We start from the raw sequence: 19788 nt of genomic DNA, 5'->3' as shown, positions 1-19788 counted from the left end.
AAGTACATCAACATTCACTATTACCCCAAGACACAGAAAACCAGCATCTGCAGCCCCAAAAGATACTTCCAAGGGCCACAATGGATTCCCACGGGTCAGCAGTCCTTTTAGGTAACAAAGAGAGGGCGTTAGAAAGTCTATGACGCTACAAAGAAGAGCAGCTGCACATAGAAGAGGGATGCCACACATCCAATTTCCCAAATCTCTCTTTGGGCTATGTGGGGAGTCCTCCTGCAGGCTGCACCATGCATTCCCCTCATTTCAATAGCGGTTCACCAGGCCAGTTTCTATGGTCCTTGCCTAGAGCTAATCAAAGTCTCTGCACAGTACCTCCATTCCACTGCCAATGGCTCGCGTGATCTGCAGTTCCTGGACCCATGGTTCCTCTCCTGTGTGGTCTCGCAGCCTGCGGTTTCCCTTGCGCTGCCTGCCCTGGGTCGAGGGCTTTGCGGAAAGAGAGAGTGCCCCTCTATTCAGGCTCCCATCTTCTTAGCCCTTCCGTTAGCCACTCCCCCCCCCCACCCAGGGGGTTTTCCACTGCTTATCAGGAGGAGGCCTGGGTCGTTTGAGAACTGGGAGTATGCAGACCTTAGGTGTTATGGGCCCTATCACTTCTTTGTTTCCTGCCCCCTCCCCCTCTGCCCAAGGTGTGGTTCAAACTGGCTCAGCAGCCACTCACACCTCTGTGCCTCAGTACCTAAGGTGTGTTAATTGCTTCCTGTCAGGATGGCCAGTGTCTTCTTAACCTGTTGCTAATTGTGACCTGTTCGTCATCTGCATGAGGCGATCGTCAGTGCTCGCGGAACAAAAGAGAAGGGGGCGCTTTTAGGGCTTGGCGGTTGTGCTTCGACCAAAGCCATCTTCTGAGCACCTTAGAACACTCTCAGGCGCATCCAGTACACACCATAAGGAGAAACACGTTCCACAGCAGAGGGATGACACTTCTACTTGAAATGCGAGCTCTTTCAGAAAGAACGAGCACACTGCGAATTAGTGCAAAAGTCGACTCTGGTGGGACTCGAACCCACAACCTTTGAATGCCTTCACACACTCACCGTCTAGAAGTCCAATGCGCTATCCATTGCGCCACAGAGCCACTGCTCACCTGACCTTTCACCCGAACCTTTAACCCTACCGTTCTGTGACATCACCAGTTACTTTAGAATTCTACACATTCCTGTGTCCACAGCACGGAGGACAGTGTCCCAGATCTGAAGCAGGAAAATCAGACGCAATACAGATCGTATTGTACACTGTCACAAGAGGGGTTCCCGTGCGGATCCTATTCCTTCTGGAGGCAGACTCTGTCCTGAGGTTCCATAGTGTAGTGGTTATCACGTCTGCTTTACACGCAGTAGGGCCTGGGTTTGATCCCCAGTGGAACCAAGATCGTTGTTCCTCCTAACCCCGTCCCCCGAAAGCCATCGCATCCTTCCTTTAACGTGATGAGTAAAATAGTAAAGATGTCTCTACCGTGAAATACTTGCAGCGTTAATGGTGTCAGAGCAAGGTGATCGCTCGGACGTGGTCTACTCCTGCCTCGTGTGCGACTGCGCTTCCTAGCAAACACAAAGGGGCTGCTGGTCTCTCTCAAGTTTTCCACAGTTCCTGTTCATCTCCCAGAATCACCAATGCACACACTGACTAGAAAAAGACATGAATATCACACGAGTTCCCCTTTTATGTTCTAAGTACATCAACATTCACTATTACCCCAAGACACAGAAAACCAGCATCTGCAGCCCCAAAAGATACTTTCAAGGGCCACAATGGATTCCCACGGGTCAGCAGTCCTTTTAGGTAACAAAGAGAGGGCGTTAGAAAGTCTATGACGCTACAAAGAAGAGCAGCTGCACATAGAAGAGGGATGCCACACATCCAATTTCCCAAATCTCTCTTTGGGCTATGTGGGGAGTCCTCCTGCAGGCTGCACCATGCATTCCCCTCATTTCAATAGCGGTTCACCAGGCCAGTTTCTATGGTCCTTGCCTAGAGCTAATCAAAGTCTCTGCACAGTACCTCCATTCCACTGCCAATGGCTCGCGTGATCTGCAGTTCCTGGACCCATGGTTCCTCTCCTGTGTGGTCTCGCAGCCTGCGGTTTCCCTTGCGCTGCCTGCCCTGGGTCGAGGGCTTTGCGGAAAGAGAGAGTGCCCCTCTATTCAGGCTCCCATCTTCTTAGCCCTTCCGTTAGCCACTCCCCCCCCCCACCCAGGGGGTTTTCCACTGCTTATCAGGAGGAGGCCTGGGTCGTTTGAGAACTGGGAGTATGCAGACCTTAGGTGTTATGGGCCCTATCACTTCTTTGTTTCCTGCCCCCTCCCCCTCTGCCCAAGGTGTGGTTCAAACTGGCTCAGCAGCCACTCACACCTCTGTGCCTCAGTACCTAAGGTGTGTTAATTGCTTCCTGTCAGGATGGCCAGTGTCTTCTTAACCTGTTGCTAATTGTGACCTGTTCGTCATCTGCATGAGGCGATCGTCAGTGCTCGCGGAACAAAAGAGAAGGGGGCGCTTTTAGGGCTTGGCGGTTGTGCTTCGACCAAAGCCATCTTCTGAGCACCTTAGAACACTCTCAGGCGCATCCAGTACACACCATAAGGAGAAACACGTTCCACAGCAGAGGGATGACACTTCTACTTGAAATGCGAGCTCTTTCAGAAAGAACGAGCACACTGCGAATTAGTGCAAAAGTCGACTCTGGTGGGACTCGAACCCACAACCTTTGAATGCCTTCACACACTCACCGTCTAGAAGTCCAATGCGCTATCCATTGCGCCACAGAGCCACTGCTCACCTGACCTTTCACCCGAACCTTTAACCCTACCGTTCTGTGACATCACCAGTTACTTTAGAATTCTACACATTCCTGTGTCCACAGCACGGAGGACAGTGTCCCAGATCTGAAGCAGGAAAATCAGACGCAATACAGATCGTATTGTACACTGTCACAAGAGGGGTTCCCGTGCGGATCCTATTCCTTCTGGAGGCAGACTCTGTCCTGAGGTTCCATAGTGTAGTGGTTATCACGTCTGCTTTACACGCAGTAGGGCCTGGGTTCGATCCCCAGTGGAACCAAGATCGTTGTTCCTCCTAACCCCGTCCCCCGAAAGCCATCGCATCCTTCCTTTAACGTGATGAGTAAAATAGTAAAGATGTCTCTACCGTGAAATACTTGCAGCGTTAATGGTGTCAGAGCAAGGTGATCGCTCGGACGTGGTCTACTCCTGCCTCGTGTGCGACTGCGCTTCCTAGCAAACACAAAGGGGCTGCTGGTCTCTCTCAAGTTTTCCACAGTTCCTGTTCATCTCCCAGAATCACCAATGCACACACTGACTAGAAAAAGACATGAATATCACACGAGTTCCCCTTTTATGTTCTAAGTACATCAACATTCACTATTACCCCAAGACACAGAAAACCAGCATCTGCAGCCCCAAAAGATACTTCCAAGGGCCACAATGGATTCCCATGGGTCAGCAGTCCTTTTAGGTAACAAAGAGAGGGCGTTAGAAAGTCTATGACGCTACAAAGAAGAGCAGCTGCACATAGAAGAGGGATGCCACACAACCAATTTCCCAAATCTCTCTTTGGGCTATGTGGGGAGTCCTCCTGCAGGCTGCACCATGCATTCCCCTCATTTCAATAGCGGTTCACCAGGCCAGTTTCTATGGTCCTTGCCTAGAGCTAATCAAAGTCTCTGCACAGTACCTCCATTCCACTGCCAATGGCTCGCGTGATCTGCAGTTCCTGGACCCATGGTTCCTCTCCTGTGTGGTCTCGCAGCCTGCGGTTTCCCTTGCGCTGCCTGCCCTGGGTCGAGGGCTTTGCGGAAAGAGAGAGTGCCCCTCTATTCAGGCTCCCATCTTCTTAGCCCTTCCGTTAGCCACTCCCCCCCCCCACCCAGGGGGTTTTCCACTGCTTATCAGGAGGAGGCCTGGGTCGTTTGAGAACTGGGAGTATGCAGACCTTAGGTGTTATGGGCCCTATCACTTCTTTGTTTCCTACCCCCTCCCCCTCTGCCCAAGGTGTGGTTCAAACTGGCTCAGCAGCCACTCACACCTCTGTGCCTCAGTACCTAAGGTGTGTTAATTGCTTCCTGTCAGGATGGCCAGTGTCTTCTTAACCTGTTGCTAATTGTGACCTGTTCGTCATCTGCATGAGGCGATCGTCAGTGCTCGCGGAACAAAAGAGAAGGGGGCGCTTTTAGGGCTTGGCGGTTGTGCTTCGACCAAAGCCATCTTCTGAGCACCTTAGAACACTCTCAGGCGCATCCAGTACACACCATAAGGAGAAACACGTTCCACAGCAGAGGGATGACACTTCTACTTGAAATGCGAGCTCTTTCAGAAAGAACGAGCACACTGCGAATTAGTGCAAAGGTCGACTCTGGTGGGACTCGAACCCACAACCTTTGAATGCCTTCACACACTCACCGTCTAGAAGTCCAATGCGCTATCCATTGCGCCACAGAGCCACTGCTCACCTGACCTTTCACCCGAACCTTTAACCCTACCGTTCTGTGACATCACCAGTTACTTTAGAATTCTACACATTCCTGTGTCCACAGCACGGAGGACAGTGTCCCAGATCTGAAGCAGGAAAATCAGACGCAATACAGATCGTATTGTACACTGTCACAAGAGGGGTTCCCGTGCGGATCCTATTCCTTCTGGAGGCAGACTCTGTCCTGAGGTTCCATAGTGTAGTGGTTATCACGTCTGCTTTACACGCAGTAGGGCCTGGGTTCGATCCCCAGTGAAACCAAGATCGTTGTTCCTCCTAACCCCGTCCCCCGAAAGCCATCGCATCCTTCCTTTAACGTGATGAGTAAAATAGTAAAGATGTCTCTACCGTGAAATACTTGCAGCGTTAATGGTGTCAGAGCAAGGTGATCGCTCGGACGTGGTCTACTCCTGCCTCGTGTGCGACTGCGCTTCCTAGCAAACACAAAGGGGCTGCTGGTCTCTCTCAAGTTTTCCACAGTTCCTGTTCATCTCCCAGAATCACCAATGCACACACTGACTAGAAAAAGACATGAATATCACACAAGTTCCCCTTTTATGTTCTAAGTACATCAACATTCACTATTACCCCAAGACACAGAAAACCAGCATCTGCAGCCCCAAAAGATACTTCCAAGGGCCACAATGGATTCCCACGGGTCAGCAGTCCTTTTAGGTAACAAAGAGAGGGCGTTAGAAAGTCTATGACGCTACAAAGAAGAGCAGCTGCACATAGAAGAGGGATGCCACACATCCAATTTCCCAAATCTCTCTTTGGGCTATGTGGGGAGTCCTCCTGCAGGCTGCACCATGCATTCCCCTCATTTCAATAGCGGTTCACCAGGCCAGTTTCTATGGTCCTTGCCTAGAGCTAATCAAAGTCTCTGCACAGTACCTCCATTCCACTGCCAATGGCTCGCGTGATCTGCAGTTCCTGGACCCATGGTTCCTCTCCTGTGTGGTCTCGCAGCCTGCGGTTTCCCTTGCGCTGCCTGTCCTGGGTCGAGGGCTTTGCGGAAAGAGAGAGTGCCCCTCTATTCAGGCTCCCATCTTCTTAGCCCTTCCGTTAGCCACTCCCCCCCCCCCACCCAGGGGGTTTTCCACTGCTTATCAGGAGGAGGCCTGGGTCGTTTGAGAACTGGGAGTATGCAGACCTTAGGTGTTATGGGCCCTATCACTTCTTTGTTTCCTGCCCCCTCCCCCTCTGCCCAAGGTGTGGTTCAAACTGGCTCAGCAGCCACTCACACCTCTGTGCCTCAGTACCTAAGGTGTGTTAATTGCTTCCTGTCAGGATGGCCAGTGTCTTCTTAACGTGCTGCTAATTGTGACCTGTTCGTCATCTGCATGAGGCGATCGTCAGTGCTCGCGGAACAAAAGAGAAGGGGGCGCTTTTAGGGCTTGGCGGTTGTGCTTCGACCAAAGCCATCTTCTGAGCACCTTAGAACACTCTCAGGCGCATCCAGTACACACCATAAGGAGAAACACGTTCCACAGCAGAGGGATGACACTTCTACTTGAAATGCGAGCTCTTTCAGAAAGAACGAGCACACTGCGAATTAGTGCAAAAGTCGACTCTGGTGGGACTCGAACCCACAACCTTTGAATGCCTTCACACACTCACCGTCTAGAAGTCCAATGCGCTATCCATTGCGCCACAGAGCCACTGCTCACCTGACCTTTCACCCGAACCTTTAACCCTACCGGTCTGTGACATCACCAGTTACTTTAGAATTCTACACATTCCTGTGTCCACAGCACGGAGGACAGTGTCCCAGATCTGAAGCAGGAAAATCAGACGCAATACAGATCGTATTGTACACTGTCACAAGAGGGGTTCCCGTGCGGATCCTATTCCTTCTGGAGGCAGACTCTGTCCTGAGGTTCCATAGTGTAGTGGTTATCACGTCTGCTTTACACGCAGTAGGGCCTGGGTTCGATCCCCAGTGGAACCAAGATCGTTGTTCCTCCTAACCCCGTCCCCCGAAAGCCATCGCATCCTTCCTTTAACGTGATGAGTAAAATAGTAAAGATGTCTCTACCGTGAAATACTTGCAGCGTTAATGGTGTCAGAGCAAGGTGATCGCTCGGACGTGGTCTACTCCTGCCTCGTGTGCGACTGCGCTTCCTAGCAAACACAAAGGGGCTGCTGGTCTCCCTCAAGTTTTCCACAGTTCCTGTTCATCTCCCAGAATCACCAATGCACACACTGACTAGAAAAAGACATGAATGTCACACAAGTTCCCCTTTTATGTTCTAAGTACATCAACATTCACTATTACCCCAAGACACAGAAAACCAGCATCTGCAGCCCCAAAAGATACTTCCAAGGGCCACAATGGATTCCCACGGGTCAGCAGTCCTTTTAGGTAACAAAGAGAGGGCGTTAGAAAGTCTATGACGCTACAAAGAAGAGCAGCTGCACATAGAAGAGGGATGCCACACATCCAATTTCCCAAATCTCTCTTTGGGCTATGTGGGGAGTCCTCCTGCAGGCTGCACCATGCATTCCCCTCATTTCAATAGCGGTTCACCAGGCCAGTTTCTATGGTCCTTGCCTAGAGCTAATCAAAGTCTCTGCACAGTACCTCCATTCCACTGCCAATGGCTCGCGTGATCTGCAGTTCCTGGACCCATGGTTCCTCTCCTGTGTGGTCTCGCAGCCTGCGGTTTCCCTTGCGCTGCCTGTCCTGGGTCGAGCGCTTTGCGGAAAGAGAGAGTGCCCCTCTATTCAGGCTCCCATCTTCTTAGCCCTTCCGTTAGCCACTCCCCCCCCCCCACCCAGGGGGTTTTCCACTGCTTATCAGGAGGAGGCCTGGGTCGTTTGAGAACTGGGAGTATGCAGACCTTAGGTGTTATGGGCCCTATCACTTCTTTGTTTCCTGCCCCCTCCCCCTCTGCCCAAGGTGTGGTTCAAACTGGCTCAGCAGCCACTCACACCTCTGTGCCTCAGTACCTAAGGTGTGTTAATTGCTTCCTGTCAGGATGGCCAGTGTCTTCTTAACCTGCTGCTAATTGTGACCTGTTCGTCATCTGCATGAGGCGATCGTCAGTGCTCGCGGAACAAAAGAGAAGGGGGCGCTTTTAGGGCTTGGCGGTTGTGCTTCGACCAAAGCCATCTTCTGAGCACCTTAGAACACTCTCAGGCGCATCCAGTACACACCATAAGGAGAAACACTTCTACTTGAAATGCGAGCTCTTTCAGAAAGAACGAGCACACTGCGAATTAGTGCAAAGGTCGACTCTGGTGGGACTCGAACCCACAACCTTTGAATGCCTTCACACACTCACCGTCTAGAAGTCCAATGCGCTATCCATTGCGCCACAGAGCCACTGCTCACCTGACCTTTCACCCGAACCTTTAACCCTACCGTTCTGTGACATCACCAGTTACTTTAGAATTCTACACATTCCTGTGTCCACAGCACGGAGGACAGTGTCCCAGATCTGAAGCAGGAAAATCAGACGCAACAGCTGGAATACAGATCGTATTGTACACTGTCACAAGAGGGGTTCCCGTGCGGATCCTATTCCTTCTGGAGGCAGACTTGGTCCTGAGGTTCCATAGTTTAGTGTTTATCACGTCTGCTTTACACGCTGTAGGGCCTGGGTTCGATCCCCAGTGGAACCAAGATCGTTGTTCCTCCTAACCCCGTCCCCCGAAAGCCATCGCATCCTTCCTTTAACGTGATGAGTAAAATAGTAAAGATGTCTCTACCGTGAAATACTTGCAGCGTTAATGGTGTCAGAGCAAGGTGATCGCTCGGACGTGGTCTACTCCTGCCTCGTGTGTGACTGCGCTTCCTAGCAAACACAAAGGGGCTGCTGGTCTCCCTCAAGTTTTCCACAGTTCCTGTTCATCTCCCAGAATCACCAATGCACACACTGACTAGAAAAAGACATGAATATCACACGAGTTCCCCTTTTATGTTCTAAGTACATCAACATTCACTATTACCCCAAGACACAGAAAACCAGCATCTGCAGCCCCAAAAGATACTTCCAAGGGCCACAATGGATTCCCACGGGTCAGCAGTCCTTTTAGGTAACAAAGAGAGGGCGTTAGAAAGTCTATGACGCTACAAAGAAGAGCAGCTGCACATAGAAGAGGGATGCCACACATCCAATTTCCCAAATCTCTCTTTGGGCTATGTGGGGAGTCCTCCTGCAGGCTGCACCATGCATTCCCCTCATTTCAATAGCGGTTCACCAGGCCAGTTTCTATGGTCCTTGCCTAGAGCTAATCAAAGTCTCTGCACAGTACCTCCATTCCACTGCCAATAGCTCTCGTGATCTGCAGTTCCTGGACCCATGGTTCCTCTCCTGTGTGGTCTCGCAGCCTGCGGTTTCCCTTGCGCTGCCTGTCCTGGGTCGAGGGCTTTGCGGAAAGAGAGAGTGCCCCTCTATTCAGGCTCCCATCTTCTTAGCCCTTCCGTTAGCCACTCCCCCCCCCCCACCCAGGGGGTTTTCCACTGCTTATCAGGAGGAGGCCTGGGTCGTTTGAGAACTGGGAGTATGCAGACCTTAGGTGTTATGGGCCCTATCACTTCTTTGTTTCCTGCCCCCTCCCCCTCTGCCCAAGGTGTGGTTCAAACTGGCTCAGCAGCCACTCACACCTCTGTGCCTCAGTACCTAAGGTGTGTTAATTGCTTCCTGTCAGGATGGCCAGTGTCTTCTTAACCTGTTGCTAATTGTGACCTGTTCGTCATCTGCATGAGGCGATCGTCAGTGCTCGCGGAACAAAAGAGAAGGGGGCGCTTTTAGGGCTTGGCGGTTGTGCTTCGACCAAAGCCATCTTCTGAGCACCTTAGAACACTCTCAGGCGCATCCAGTACACACCATTAGGAGAAACACGTTCCACAGCAGAGGGATGACACTTCTACTTGAAATGCGAGCTCTTTCAGAAAGAACGAGCACACTGCGAATTAGTGCAAAAGTCGACTCTGGTGGGACTCGAACCCACAACCTTTGAATGCCTTCACACACTCACCGTCTAGAAGTCCAATGCGCTATCCATTGCGCCACAGCTCACCTGACCTTTCACCCGAACCTTTAACCCTACCGTTCTGTGACATCACCAGTTACTTTAGAATTCTACACATTCCTGTGTCCACAGCACGGAGGACAGTGTCCCAGATCTGAAGCAGGAAAATCAGACGCAATACAGATCGTATTGTACACTGTCACAAGAGGGGTTCCCGTGCGGATCCTATTCCTTCTGGAGGCAGACTCTGTCCTGAGGTTCCATAGTGTAGTGGTTATCACGTCTGCTTTACACGCAGTAGGGCCTGGGTTCGATCCCCAGTGGAACCAAGATCGTTGTTCCTCCTAACCCCGTCCCCCGAAAGCCATCGCATCCTTCCTTTAACGTGATGAGTAAAATAGTAAAGATGTCTCTACCGTGAAATACTTGCAGCGTTAATGGTGTCAGAGCAAGGTGATCGCTCGGACGTGGTCTACTCCTGCCTCGTGTGCGACTGCGCTTCCTAGCAAACACAAAGGGGCTGCTGGTCTCCCTCAAGTTTTCCACAGTTCCTGTTCATCTCCCAGAATCACCAATGCACACACTGACTAGAAAAAGACATGAATATCACACGAGTTCCCCTTTTATGTTCTAAGTACATCAACATTCACTATTACCCCAAGACACAGAAAACCAGCATCTGCAGCCCCAAAAGATACTTCCAAGGGCCACAATGGATTCCCACGGGTCAGCAGTCCTTTTAGGTAACAAAGAGAGGGCGTTAGAAAGTCTATGACGCTACAAAGAAGAGCAGCTGCACATAGAAGAGGGATGCCACACATCCAATTTCCCAAATCTCTCTTTGGGCTATGTGGGGAGTCCTCCTGCAGGCTGCACCATGCATTCCCCTCATTTCAATAGCGGTTCACCAGGCCAGTTTCTATGGTCCTTGCCTAGAGCTAATCAAAGTCTCTGCACAGTACCTCCATTCCACTGCCAATGGCTCTCGTGATCTGCAGTTCCTGGACCCATGGTTCCTCTCCTGTGTGGTCTCGCAGCCTGCGGTTTCCCTTGCGCTGCCTGTCCTGGGTCGAGGGCTTTGCGGAAAGAGAGAGTGCCCCTCTATTCAGGCTCCCATCTTCTTAGCCCTTCCGTTAGCCACTCCCCCCCCCCCACCCAGGGGGTTTTCCACTGCTTATCAGGAGGAGGCCTGGGTCGTTTGAGAACTGGGAGTATGCAGACCTTAGGTGTTATGGGCCCTATCACTTCTTTGTTTCCTGCCCCCTCCCCCTCTGCCCAAGGTGTGGTTCAAACTGGCTCAGCAGCCACTCACACCTCTGTGCCTCAGTACCTAAGGTGTGTTAATTGCTTCCTGTCAGGATGGCCAGTGTCTTCTTAACCTGTTGCTAATTGTGACCTGTTCGTCATCTGCATGAGGCGATCGTCAGTGCTCGCGGAACAAAAGAGAAGGGGGCGCTTTTAGGGCTTGGCGGTTGTGCTTCGACCAAAGCCATCTTCTGAGCACCTTAGAACACTCTCAGGCGCATCCAGTACACACCATAAGGAGAAACACGTTCCACAGCAGAGGGATGACACTTCTACTTGAAATGCGAGCTCTTTCAGAAAGAACGAGCACACTGCGAATTAGTGCAAAAGTCAACTCTGGTGGGACTCGAACCCACAACCTTTGAATGCCTTCACACACTCACCGTCTAGAAGTCCAATGCGCTATCCATTGCGCCACAGAGCCACTGCTCACCTCACCTTTCACCCGAACCTTTAACCCTACCGTTCTGTGACATCACCAGTTACTTTAGAATTCTACACATTCCTGTGTCCACAGCACGGAGGACAGTGTCCCAGATCTGAAGCAGGAAAATCAGACGCAACAGCTGGAATACAGATCGTATTGTACACTGTCACAAGAGGGGTTCCCGTGCGGATCCTATTCCTTCTGGAGGCAGACTCTGTCCTGAGGTTCCATAGTGTAGTGGTTATCACGTCTGCTTTACATGCAGTAGGGCCTGGGTTTGATCCCCAGTGGAACCAAGATCGTTGTTCCTCCTAACCCCGTCCCCCGAAAGCCATCGCATCCTTCCTTTAACGTGATGAGTAAAATAGTAAAGATGTCTCTACCGTGAAATACTTGCAGCGTTAATGGTGTCAGAGCAAGGTGATCGCTCGGACGTGGTCTACTCCTGCCTCGTGTGCGACTGCGCTTCCTAGCAAACACAAAGGGGCTGCTGGTCTCTCTCAAGTTTTCCACAGTTCCTGTTCATCTCCCAGAATCACCAATGCACACACTGACTAGAAAAAGACATGAATATCACACAAGTTCCCCTTTTATGTTCTAAGTACATCAACATTCACTATTACCCCAAGACACAGAAAACCAGCATCTGCAGCCCCAAAAGATACTTCCAAGGGCCACAATGGATTCCTACGGGTCAGCAGTCCTTTTAGGTAACAAAGAGAGGGCGTTAGAAAGTCTATGACGCTACAAAGAAGAGCAGCTGCACATAGAAGAGGGATGCCACACATCCAATTTCCCAAATCTCTCTTTGGGCTATGTGGGGAGTCCTCCTGCAGGCTGCACCATGCATTCCCCTCATTTCAATAGCGGTTCACCAGGCCAGTTTCTATGGTCCTTGCCTAGAGCTAATCAAAGTCTCTGCACAGTACCTCCATTCCACTGCCAATGGCTCGCGTGATCTGCAGTTCCTGGACCCATGGTTCCTCTCCTGTGTGGTCTCGCAGCCTGCGGTTTCCCTTGCGCTGCCTGTCCTGGGTCGAGCGCTTTGCGGAAAGAGAGAGTGCCCCTCTATTCAGGCTCCCATCTTCTTAGCCCTTCCGTTAGCCACTCCCCCCCCCCCACCCAGGGGGTTTTCCACTGCTTATCAGGAGGAGGCCTGGGTCGTTTGAGAACTGGGAGTATGCAGACCTTAGGTGTTATGGGCCCTATCACTTCTTTGTTTCCTGCCCCCTCCCCCTCTGCCCAAGGTGTGGTTCAAACTGGCTCAGCAGCCACTCACACCTCTGTGCCTCAGTACCTAAGGTGTGTTAATTGCTTCCTGTCAGGATGGCCAGTGTCTTCTTAACCTGCTGCTAATTGTGACCTGTTCGTCATCTGCATGAGGCGATCGTCAGTGCTCGCGGAACAAAAGAGAAGGGGGCGCTTTTAGGGCTTGGCGGTTGTGCTTCGACCAAAGCCATCTTCTGAGCACCTTAGAACACTCTCAGGCGCATCCAGTACACACCATAAGGAGAAACACTTCTACTTGAAATGCGAGCTCTTTCAGAAAGAACGAGCACACTGCGAATTAGTGCAAAGGTCGACTCTGGTGGGACTCGAACCCACAACTTTTGAATGCCTTCACACACTCACCGTCTAGAAGTCCAATGCGCTATCCATTGCGCCACAGAGCCACTGCTCACCTGACCTTTCACCCGAACCTTTAACCCTACCGTTCTGTGACATCACCAGTTACTTTAGAATTCTACACATTCCTGTGTCCACAGCACGGAGGACAGTGTCCCAGATCTGAAGCAGGAAAATCAGACGCAACAGCTGGAATACAGATCGTATTGTACACTGTCACAAGAGGGGTTCCCGTGCGGATCCTATTCCTTCTGGAGGCAGACTTGGTCCTGAGGTTCCATAGTTTAGTGTTTATCACGTCTGCTTTACACGCTGTAGGGCTTGGGTTCGATCCCCAGTGGAACCAAGATCGTTGTTCCTCCTAACCCCGTCCCCCGAAAGCCATCGCATCCTTCCTTTAACGTGATGAGTAAAATAGTAAAGATGTCTCTACCGTGAAATACTTGCAGCGTTAATGGTGTCAGAGCAAGGTGATCGCTCGGACGTGGTCTACTCCTGCCTCGTGTGTGACTGCGCTTCCTAGCAAACACAAAGGGGCTGCTGGTCTCCCTCAAGTTTTCCACAGTTCCTGTTCATCTCCCAGAATCACCAATGCACACACTGACTAGAAAAAGACATGAATATCACACGAGTTCCCCTTTTATGTTCTAAGTACATCAACATTCACTATTACCCCAAGACACAGAAAACCAGCATCTGCAGCCCCAAAAGATACTTCCAAGGGCCAGAATGGATTCCCACGGGTCAGCAGTCCTTTTAGGTAACAAAGAGAGGGCGTTAGAAAGTCTATGACGCTACAAAGAAGAGCAGCTGCACATAGAAGAGGGATGCCACACATCCAATTTCCCAAATCTCTCTTTGGGCTATGTGGGGAGTCCTCCTGCAGGCTGCACCATGCATTCCCCTCATTTCAATAGCGGTTCACCAGGCCAGTTTCTATGGTCCTTGCCTAGAGCTAATCAAAGTCTCTGCACAGTACCTCCATTCCACTGCCAATAGCTCTCGTGATCTGCAGTTCCTGGACCCATGGTTCCTCTCCTGTGTGGTCTCGCAGCCTGCGGTTTCCCTTGCGCTGCCTGTCCTGGGTCGAGGGCTTTGCGGAAAGAGAGAGTGCCCCTCTATTCAGGCTCCCATCTTCTTAGCCCTTCCGTTAGCCACTCCCCCCCCCCCCACCCAGGGGGTTTTCCACTGCTTATCAGGAGGAGGCCTGGGTCGTTTGAGAACTGGGAGTATGCAGACCTTAGGTGTTATGGGCCCTATCACTTCTTTGTTTCCTGCCCCCTCCCCCTCTGCCCAAGGTGTGGTTCAAACTGGCTCAGCAGCCACTCACACCTCTGTGCCTCAGTACCTAAGGTGTGTTAATTGCTTCCTGTCAGGATGGCCAGTGTCTTCTTAACCTGTTGCTAATTGTGACCTGTTCGTCATCTGCATGAGGCGATCGTCAGTGCTCGCGGAACAAAAGAGAAGGGGGCGCTTTTAGGGCTTGGCGGTTGTGCTTCGACCAAAGCCATCTTCTGAGCACCTTAGAACACTCTCAGGCGCATCCAGTACACACCATTAGGAGAAACACGTTCCACAGCAGAGGGATGACACTTCTACTTGAAATGCGAGCTCTTTCAGAAAGAACGAGCACACTGCGAATTAGTGCAAAAGTCGACTCTGGTGGGACTCGAACCCACAACCTTTGAATGCCTTCACACACTCACCGTCTAGAAGTCCAATGCGCTATCCATTGCGCCACAGCTCACCTGACCTTTCACCCGAACCTTTAACCCTACCGTTCTGTGACATCACCAGTTACTTTAGAATTCTACACATTCCTGTGTCCACAGCACGGAGGACAGTGTCCCAGATCTGAAGCAGGAAAATCAGACGCAATACAGATCGTATTGTACACTGTCACAAGAGGGGTTCCCGTGCGGATCCTATTCCTTCTGGAGGCAGACTCTGTCCTGAGGTTCCATAGTGTAGTGGTTATCACGTCTGCTTTACACGCAGTAGGGCCTGGGTTCGATCCCCAGTGGAACCAAGATCGTTGTTCCTCCTAACCCCGTCCCCCGAAAGCCATCGCATCCTTCCTTTAACGTGATGAGTAAAATAGTAAAGATGTCTCTACCGTGAAATACTTGCAGCGTTAATGGTGTCAGAGCAAGGTGATCGCTCGGACGTGGTCTACTCCTGCCTCGTGTGCGACTGCGCTTCCTAGCAAACACAAAGGGGCTGCTGGTCTCCCTCAAGTTTTCCACAGTTCCTGTTCATCTCCCAGAATCACCAATGCACACACTGACTAGAAAAAGACATGAATATCACACGAGTTCCCCTTTTATGTTCTAAGTACATCAACATTCACTATTACCCCAAGACACAGAAAACCAGCATCTGCAGCCCCAAAAGATACTTCCAAGGGCCACAATGGATTCCCACGGGTCAGCAGTCCTTTTAGGTAACAAAGAGAGGGCGTTAGAAAGTCTATGACGCTACAAAGAAGAGCAGCTGCACATAGAAGAGGGATGCCACACATCCAATTTCCCAAATCTCTCTTTGGGCTATGTGGGGAGTCCTCCTGCAGGCTGCACCATGCATTCCCCTCATTTCAATAGCGGTTCACCAGGCCAGTTTCTATGGTCCTTGCCTAGAGCTAATCAAAGTCTCTGCACAGTACCTCCATTCCACTGCCAATGGCTCTCGTGATCTGCAGTTCCTGGACCCATGGTTCCTCTCCTGTGTGGTCTCGCAGCCTGCGGTTTCCCTTGCGCTGCCTGTCCTGGGTCGAGGGCTTTGCGGAAAGAGAGAGTGCCCCTCTATTCAGGCTCCCATCTTCTTAGCCCTTCCGTTAGCCACTCCCCCCCCCCCACCCAGGGGGTTTTCCACTGCTTATCAGGAGGAGGCCTGGGTCGTTTGAGAACTGGGAGTATGCAGACCTTAGGTGTTATGGGCCCTATCACTTCTTTGTTTCCTGCCCCCTCCCCCTCTGCCCAAGGTGTGGTTCAAACTGGCTCAGCAGCCACTCACACCTCTGTGCCTCAGTACCTAAGGTGTGTTAATTGCTTCCTGTCAGGATGGCCAGTGTCTTCTTAACCTGTTGCTAATTGTGACCTGTTCGTCATCTGCATGAGGCGATCGTCAGTGCTCGCGGAACAAAAGAGAAGGGGGCGCTTTTAGGGCTTGGCGGTTGTGCTTCGACCAAAGCCATCTTCTGAGCACCTTAGAACACTCTCAGGCGCATCCAGTACACACCATAAGGAGAAACACGTTCCACAGCAGAGGGATGACACTTCTACTTGAAATGCGAGCTCTTTCAGAAAGAACGAGCACACTGCGAATTAGTGCAAAAGTCGACTCTGGTGGGACTCGAACCCACAACCTTTGAACATCTTCACACACTCACCGTCTAGAAGTCCAATGCGCTATCCATTGCGCCACAGAGCCACTGCTCACCTCACCTTTCACCCGAACCTTTAACCCTACCGTTCTGTGACATCACCAGTTACTTTAGAATTCTACACATTCCTGTGTCCACAGCACGGAGGACAGTGTCCCAGATCTGAAGCAGGAAAATCAGACGCAACAGCTGGAATACAGATCGTATTGTACACTGTCACAAGAGGGGTTCCCGTGCGGATCCTATTCCTTCTGGAGGCAGACTCTGTCCTGAGGTTCCATAGTGTAGTGGTTATCACGTCTGCTTTACACGCAGTAGGGCCTGGGTTCGATCCCCAGTGGAACCAAGATCGTTGTTCCTCCTAACCCCGTCCCCCGAAAGCCATCGCATCCTTCCTTTAACGTGATGAGTAAAATAGTAAAGATGTCTCTACCGTGAAATACTTGCAGCGTTAATGGTGTCAGAGCAAGGTGATCGCTCGGACGTGGTCTACTCCTGCCTCGTGTGCGACTGCGCTTCCTAGCAAACACAAAGGGGCTGCTGGTCTCTCTCAAGTTTTCCACAGTTCCTGTTCATCTCCCAGAATCACCAATGCACACACTGACTAGAAAAAGACATGAATATCACACAAGTTCCCCTTTTATGTTCTAAGTACATCAACATTCACTATTACCCCAAGACACAGAAAACCAGCATCTGCAGCCCCAAAAGATACTTCCAAGGGCCACAATGGATTCCCACGGGTCAGCAGTCCTTTTAGGTAACAAAGAGAGGGCGTTAGAAAGTCTATGACGCTACAAAGAAGAGCAGCTGCACATAGAAGAGGGATGCCACACATCCAATTTCCCAAATCTCTCTTTGGGCTATGTGGGGAGTCCTCCTGCAGGCTGCACCATGCATTCCCCTCATTTCAATAGCGGTTCACCAGGCCAGTTTCTATGGTCCTTGCCTAGAGCTAATCAAAGTCTCTGCACAGTACCTCCATTCCACTGCCAATGGCTCGCGTGATCTGCAGTTCCTGGACCCATGGTTCCTCTCCTGTGTGGTCTCGCAGCCTGCGGTTTCCCTTGCGCTGCCTGTCCTGGGTCGAGCGCTTTGCGGAAAGAGAGAGTGCCCCTCTATTCAGGCTCCCATCTTCTTAGCCCTTCCGTTAGCCACTCCCCCCCCCCCACCCAGGGGGTTTTCCACTGCTTATCAGGAGGAGGCCTGGGTCGTTTGAGAACTGGGAGTATGCAGACCTTAGGTGTTATGGGCCCTATCACTTCTTTGTTTCCTGCCCCCTCCCCCTCTGCCCAAGGTGTGGTTCAAACTGGCTCAGCAGCCACTCACACCTCTGTGCCTCAGTACCTAAGGTGTGTTAATTGCTTCCTGTCAGGATGGCCAGTGTCTTCTTAACCTGCTGCTAATTGTGACCTGTTCGTCATCTGCATGAGGCGATCGTCAGTGCTCGCGGAACAAAAGAGAAGGGGGCGCTTTTAGGGCTTGGCGGTTGTGCTTCGACCAAAGCCATCTTCTGAGCACCTTAGAACACTCTCAGGCGCATCCAGTACACACCATTAGGAGAAACACGTTCCACAGCAGAGGGATGACACTTCTACTTGAAATGCGAGCTCTTTCAGAAAGAACGAGCACACTGCGAATTAGTGCAAAAGTCGACTCTGGTGGGACTCGAACCCACAACCTTTGAATGCCTTCACACACTCACCGTCTAGAAGTCCAATGCGCTATCCATTGCGCCACAGCTCACCTGACCTTTCACCCGAACCTTTAACCCTACCGTTCTGTGACATCACCAGTTACTTTAGAATTCTACACATTCCTGTGTCCACAGCACGGAGGACAGTGTCCCAGATCTGAAGCAGGAAAATCAGACGCAATACAGATCGTATTGTACACTGTCACAAGAGGGGTTCCCGTGCGGATCCTATTCCTTCTGGAGGCAGACTCTGTCCTGAGGTTCCATAGTGTAGTGGTTATCACGTCTGCTTTACACGCAGTAGGGCCTGGGTTCGATCCCCAGTGGAACCAAGATCGTTGTTCCTCCTAACCCCGTCCCCCGAAAGCCATCGCATCCTTCCTTTAACGTGATGAGTAAAATAGTAAAGATGTCTCTACCGTGAAATACTTGCAGCGTTAATGGTGTCAGAGCAAGGTGATCGCTCGGACGTGGTCTACTCCTGCCTCGTGTGCGACTGCGCTTCCTAGCAAACACAAAGGGGCTGCTGGTCTCTCTCAAGTTTTCCACAGTTCCTGTTCATCTCCCAGAATCACCAATGCACACACTGACTAGAAAAAGACATGAATATCACACGAGTTCCCCTTTTATGTTCTAAGTACATCAACATTCACTATTACCCCAAGACACAGAAAACCAGCATCTGCAGCCCCAAAAGATACTTCCAAGGGCCACAATGGATTCCCACGGGTCAGCAGTCCTTTTAGGTAACAAAGAGAGGGCGTTAGAAAGTCTATGACGCTACAAAGAAGAGCAGCTGCACATAGAAGAGGGATGCCACACATCCAATTTCCCAAATCTCTCTTTGGGCTATGTGGGGAGTCCTCCTGCAGGCTGCACCATGCATTCCCCTCATTTCAATAGCGGTTCACCAGGCCAGTTTCTATGGTCCTTGCCTAGAGCTAATCAAAGTCTCTGCACAGTACCTCCATTCCACTGCCAATGGCTCGCGTGATCTGCAGTTCCTGGACCCATGGTTCCTCTCCTGTGTGGTCTCGCAGCCTGCGGTTTCCCTTGCGCTGCCTGCCCTGGGTCGAGGGCTTTGCGGAAAGAGAGAGTGCCCCTCTATTCAGGCTCCCATCTTCTTAGCCCTTCCGTTAGCCACTCCCCCCCCCCACCCAGGGGGTTTTCCACTGCTTATCAGGAGGAGGCCTGGGTCGTTTGAGAACTGGGAGTATGCAGACCTTAGGTGTTATGGGCCCTATCACTTCTTTGTTTCCTGCCCCCTCCCCCTCTGCCCAAGGTGTGGTTCAAACTGGCTCAGCAGCCACTCACACCTCTGTGCCTCAGTACCTAAGGTGTGTTAATTGCTTCCTGTCAGGATGGCCAGTGTCTTCTTAACCTGTTGCTAATTGTGACCTGTTCGTCATCTGCATGAGGCGATCGTCAGTGCTCGCGGAACAAAAGAGAAGGGGGCGCTTTTAGGGCTTGGCGGTTGTGCTTCGACCAAAGCCATCTTCTGAGCACCTTAGAACACTCTCAGGCGCATCCAGTACACACCATAAGGAGAAACACGTTCCACAGCAGAGGGATGACACTTCTACTTGAAATGCGAGCTCTTTCAGAAAGAACGAGCACACTGCGAATTAGTGCAAAAGTCGACTCTGGTGGGACTCGAACCCACAACCTTTGAATGCCTTCACACACTCACCGTCTAGAAGTCCAATGCGCTATCCATTGCGCCACAGAGCCACTGCTCACCTGACCTTTCACCCGAACCTTTAACCCTACCGGTCTGTGACATCACCAGTTACTTTAGAATTCTACACATTCCTGTGTCCACAGCACGGAGGACAGTGTCCCAGATCTGAAGCAGGAAAATCAGACGCA

The 19788-nt window shown here is 51.3% G+C and overlaps 18 non-coding genes across 18 annotated transcripts; 9 read left to right on the top strand and 9 right to left on the bottom strand.

The window, feature by feature from the left end:
- Positions 1 to 1003: 1003 nt before the first annotated feature.
- On the bottom strand, positions 1004 to 1096 carry trnar-ucu (transfer RNA arginine (anticodon UCU)). Its single transcript has 2 exons — positions 1060 to 1096; positions 1004 to 1039 (listed from the first exon to the last, which is right to left on the bottom strand). It is a non-coding gene; the product is annotated as a tRNA-Arg (tRNA).
- A 217-nt stretch (positions 1097 to 1313) lies between these two features.
- On the top strand, positions 1314 to 1386 carry trnav-uac (transfer RNA valine (anticodon UAC)). The gene has a single exon. It is a non-coding gene; the product is annotated as a tRNA-Val (tRNA).
- A 1306-nt stretch (positions 1387 to 2692) lies between these two features.
- trnar-ucu (transfer RNA arginine (anticodon UCU)) lies at positions 2693 to 2785 on the bottom strand. Its single transcript has 2 exons — positions 2749 to 2785; positions 2693 to 2728 (listed from the first exon to the last, which is right to left on the bottom strand). It is a non-coding gene; the product is annotated as a tRNA-Arg (tRNA).
- A 217-nt stretch (positions 2786 to 3002) lies between these two features.
- trnav-uac (transfer RNA valine (anticodon UAC)) lies at positions 3003 to 3075 on the top strand. Its single transcript has one exon. It is a non-coding gene; the product is annotated as a tRNA-Val (tRNA).
- Positions 3076 to 4381: 1306 nt separating this feature from the next.
- trnar-ucu (transfer RNA arginine (anticodon UCU)) lies at positions 4382 to 4474 on the bottom strand. The gene is made up of 2 exons: positions 4438 to 4474; positions 4382 to 4417 (listed from the first exon to the last, which is right to left on the bottom strand). It is a non-coding gene; the product is annotated as a tRNA-Arg (tRNA).
- A 217-nt stretch (positions 4475 to 4691) lies between these two features.
- Positions 4692 to 4764, top strand: trnav-uac (transfer RNA valine (anticodon UAC)). Its single transcript has one exon. It is a non-coding gene; the product is annotated as a tRNA-Val (tRNA).
- A 1307-nt stretch (positions 4765 to 6071) lies between these two features.
- trnar-ucu (transfer RNA arginine (anticodon UCU)) lies at positions 6072 to 6164 on the bottom strand. The gene is made up of 2 exons: positions 6128 to 6164; positions 6072 to 6107 (listed from the first exon to the last, which is right to left on the bottom strand). It is a non-coding gene; the product is annotated as a tRNA-Arg (tRNA).
- Positions 6165 to 6381: 217 nt separating this feature from the next.
- trnav-uac (transfer RNA valine (anticodon UAC)) lies at positions 6382 to 6454 on the top strand. The gene has a single exon. It is a non-coding gene; the product is annotated as a tRNA-Val (tRNA).
- A 1284-nt stretch (positions 6455 to 7738) lies between these two features.
- trnar-ucu (transfer RNA arginine (anticodon UCU)) lies at positions 7739 to 7831 on the bottom strand. Its single transcript has 2 exons — positions 7795 to 7831; positions 7739 to 7774 (listed from the first exon to the last, which is right to left on the bottom strand). It is a non-coding gene; the product is annotated as a tRNA-Arg (tRNA).
- Positions 7832 to 9739: 1908 nt separating this feature from the next.
- trnav-uac (transfer RNA valine (anticodon UAC)) lies at positions 9740 to 9812 on the top strand. Its single transcript has one exon. It is a non-coding gene; the product is annotated as a tRNA-Val (tRNA).
- Positions 9813 to 11119: 1307 nt separating this feature from the next.
- trnar-ucu (transfer RNA arginine (anticodon UCU)) lies at positions 11120 to 11212 on the bottom strand. The gene is made up of 2 exons: positions 11176 to 11212; positions 11120 to 11155 (listed from the first exon to the last, which is right to left on the bottom strand). It is a non-coding gene; the product is annotated as a tRNA-Arg (tRNA).
- A 226-nt stretch (positions 11213 to 11438) lies between these two features.
- On the top strand, positions 11439 to 11511 carry trnav-uac (transfer RNA valine (anticodon UAC)). The gene has a single exon. It is a non-coding gene; the product is annotated as a tRNA-Val (tRNA).
- Positions 11512 to 12795: 1284 nt separating this feature from the next.
- trnar-ucu (transfer RNA arginine (anticodon UCU)) lies at positions 12796 to 12888 on the bottom strand. Its single transcript has 2 exons — positions 12852 to 12888; positions 12796 to 12831 (listed from the first exon to the last, which is right to left on the bottom strand). It is a non-coding gene; the product is annotated as a tRNA-Arg (tRNA).
- A 1909-nt stretch (positions 12889 to 14797) lies between these two features.
- trnav-uac (transfer RNA valine (anticodon UAC)) lies at positions 14798 to 14870 on the top strand. Its single transcript has one exon. It is a non-coding gene; the product is annotated as a tRNA-Val (tRNA).
- A 1307-nt stretch (positions 14871 to 16177) lies between these two features.
- trnar-ucu (transfer RNA arginine (anticodon UCU)) lies at positions 16178 to 16270 on the bottom strand. Its single transcript has 2 exons — positions 16234 to 16270; positions 16178 to 16213 (listed from the first exon to the last, which is right to left on the bottom strand). It is a non-coding gene; the product is annotated as a tRNA-Arg (tRNA).
- Positions 16271 to 16496: 226 nt separating this feature from the next.
- Positions 16497 to 16569, top strand: trnav-uac (transfer RNA valine (anticodon UAC)). Its single transcript has one exon. It is a non-coding gene; the product is annotated as a tRNA-Val (tRNA).
- Positions 16570 to 18178: 1609 nt separating this feature from the next.
- On the top strand, positions 18179 to 18251 carry trnav-uac (transfer RNA valine (anticodon UAC)). The gene has a single exon. It is a non-coding gene; the product is annotated as a tRNA-Val (tRNA).
- A 1306-nt stretch (positions 18252 to 19557) lies between these two features.
- trnar-ucu (transfer RNA arginine (anticodon UCU)) lies at positions 19558 to 19650 on the bottom strand. The gene is made up of 2 exons: positions 19614 to 19650; positions 19558 to 19593 (listed from the first exon to the last, which is right to left on the bottom strand). It is a non-coding gene; the product is annotated as a tRNA-Arg (tRNA).
- Between the last annotated feature and the right edge of the window lie 138 nt (positions 19651 to 19788).

Source organism: Atractosteus spatula, chromosome 4, assembly GCF_055471065.1.
Source record: "Atractosteus spatula isolate fAtrSpa1 chromosome 4, fAtrSpa1.hap1, whole genome shotgun sequence".
Taxonomy (NCBI): domain Eukaryota; kingdom Metazoa; phylum Chordata; class Actinopteri; order Semionotiformes; family Lepisosteidae; genus Atractosteus; species Atractosteus spatula.
Note: the sequence above shows the minus strand (reverse complement) of the source record. Positions and strands in the feature narration are given on the sequence as shown.